Genomic DNA, 3,221 nt, shown 5'->3' with positions numbered 1-3,221 from the left:
AAAAATAAATAAAAATAAAAAAAAAAATGAAAAAATAAATAAGAGTAAATGAATAAAAATGATTTAAACAAAAATAAATAATTTAAATAAAAATTTATAAATAAAAATAAATAAATAATCGAAATATATAAATAAATAAAAATAAATAAAATAAATAAAAATAAAACATATTAAATAAATAAAAAAAATAAATAAATTAAAATAAATAAAAAATAAAACCCAAAATAAATAAATAATAAATAAAATAAATAAAAATAAAAAATAAAAATATAAAATAAAAAGAAATAAAAATCGATAAAAATATAAATGAAAATAAATAAATAAATAAATAAATAAAAATAAATAAATAAATAAAAATAAATAAAAAAATAATCATAAATAAAATAAAATATAAAATAATTAATAATTAAATAAAAATTTAATAAATAATGAAATAAAAGTAAAAAAGTAGATAAATAAAAATAATTAAATAAGAAAAAACATAAATAAATAAAAAAATAAATAAAAATAAATAAAATAAATAAAAATAAATAAAAATAAATAAATAAGTAATAATAAAAATAAATAAATAAGTAAATTAATAAAAATAAACAAATCAAAAAAATAAACAAATAAATAAAAATATATAAATGAATAAATAAAAAAAATAATAAAAATAAACAAATAACTAAATAAATAAATAAATAAACGAATTAATTAAATAAAAATAAATATATAATTAAAAAAATATATAAAAATAAATAAAACTAAAAAAAAGTAATACATGAAAATAAATACTAAATATAAACTGAAATAAATAAATAAAGAAAAAAAATAAATAAATAAAAAAATGAAAATAAATAAATAATAAATAAATAAAAATAGGAAAAATAAAATAAATAATAAAAATCAAAATAAATAAATAAATATAAAAAAAATAGATAAATAAAAAATAAAATAAATAAGTTAAATTAATAAAGAAAATAAATAAATAAATAAGTAAATAAATAAACTAAATCAAAAATAAATAAATAAATATAAATAAATAAATAAATAAATAAATAACTAAATAAATAAAAAATAGGAAATCTAAATAAATAAAAAGTAATCAAATAAATATAATCATAATAAATAAAATAAATATGAATAAAATAAAAAAAACAATAAAAATAAATAAATAAAATAAAAAAATAAAATGAAATAATTGTAAATAAATAAACACACTAAAAATAAATAAAATAAGGTAAATAAATAAATAAAGATAATAAACATGAACAAATAAATAAAAATAAAAATAAATGAAAAAATAAATCAATAAAAATAAATAAATAAAAATAAATAAAGAAATAATTGTAAATAAACATAAAAAATAAATAAAAAATGAAATAAATAAATAAAGATAAAATAAACATAAAAATAAAAATAAAGAAAAAATAAAAAATTATAAAAAAATAAATAAATATTGAAATGAAACTATTAAAATAAAAAATAGAAAAAATAAATATCTAAATAAAATAAATAAATAAAAAAAAAAGAAATTAAAAAAAAATAATAAACAAAAATGAATAAACAATGAATGAATTAATAAAAATGAATAAATAAAAAATAAAATGAAAATGAAATATAAGTAAATTAAAAAATAAATAATGAAATAAAAATAATAAATATAAGATAAAAATAACTTAAATAGAAATAAAAAAAATAAATAAATAAAAATAAACAAATAGAAATAAATAAAAATAAATAAATAAAAAAAATGAATAAATAAAAATAGATAAATGAAAATAAATAAAGAAAAAGAAATAAATAAATAAGAATAAATAAATAACTAAAAATAAATAAAAAAGTAAATAAATGAAAATAGATATAAATAAATAAATAAACTAAATAAAATAATAAATAAATATGAATAAATGAATAACTAAAAATGAATAAATAAATAAAGAAAGAAAATAAATAAATGAATATCTATATAAATAAAGAATAAGAAATAATAAAGAAAAATAAATAAAGAAAAATAAATAAATAATAAATAATAAAAATAAAACTAAATAAAACAAATAAATAAATAAATAAAAAAAGTAAAAATAAGTAAATAATAAAAATAAATAAAAATAAAAACAATGAAAATAAATAATTGAAAATAAAAAAAAAATAAAATAAAAAATAAATTAAAAATCCAAAAATAAGTAAATAAATAAAAATAAATAAATAAAAAAAATAAAAATATAAATAAATAGAAATAAATAAAAAATTAAATAAAAATAAAAAAAATTTAAAATAAAAAAATCAATAAATAAAATAAAGAAAAAATCAATAAATGGGATAACAAAAAAGGATTTTAAAAAAATAAACAAAAGAAAATTAAATAAACTAAGAAATAAATATAAATAAATAAATAAACTGAATAAAGGTAGTAGATGAATAAAATAAATCAAATAATATATATTATATAAATAAATACAAATAAAAATAAACTAAAACTAAAGAAATAAATAAAAAATAAATAAAAAAATAAATAAAAATAATAAAGAAATAAAAAATAATAAATAGATAAAGAAAATTTAATAAACCATATGAAATAAAAATAAATAAAATAATTAAATAAAAATAAATAAATAAATAAATAAAATAAAATAAAATTAAATAAAAACAAAAAATTAATAAAAAATGAAAATAAATAAATAAAAATGAAATAAATCAAAATAAAAAATAAAAATAAAAAAATAAATAAATGAAAATAAATAAATAAATGAATGAAAATAAAATAAATTAAAATAGATAAATAAATTTTTAATAATTTAAATAAATAAATAAATAAAATAAATAAATAAATAAAATTTAAAATAAATAAACAATAATAAATAAAAGAATAAATAAATAAATAAAAAATAAATAAAAAAAAAAATAAAAAATAAAAATAACAATAAATGAAAATGAATAAAGAAAATAAATAAAATAAAATAGATAAATAAGAAATATTAATAATTAAATTAAATAAATAAATAAATAAAAAAAAAAAAAAAAAAAATAAAATAAAAAAAATTAATATAACAATAAATAGATAATAAAATAAAATAAATAAATAAATGCAAAATTAAAGAATAAATAAAAATGAAAAAAAAACATAAAAAGAAATAAATAATGAAACTAAAATGAATAAATAAATAGATTTATAAATAATTGAACAATTAGAAAATAAGTAAATAGATAAATAGATTAAATAAATTAAAAATAAAGAA

Source organism: Macrobrachium nipponense, chromosome 5 (assembly GCF_015104395.2).
Source record: "Macrobrachium nipponense isolate FS-2020 chromosome 5, ASM1510439v2, whole genome shotgun sequence".
Classification (NCBI taxonomy): Eukaryota; Metazoa; Arthropoda; class Malacostraca; order Decapoda; family Palaemonidae; genus Macrobrachium; species Macrobrachium nipponense.
Note: the sequence above shows the minus strand (reverse complement) of the source record.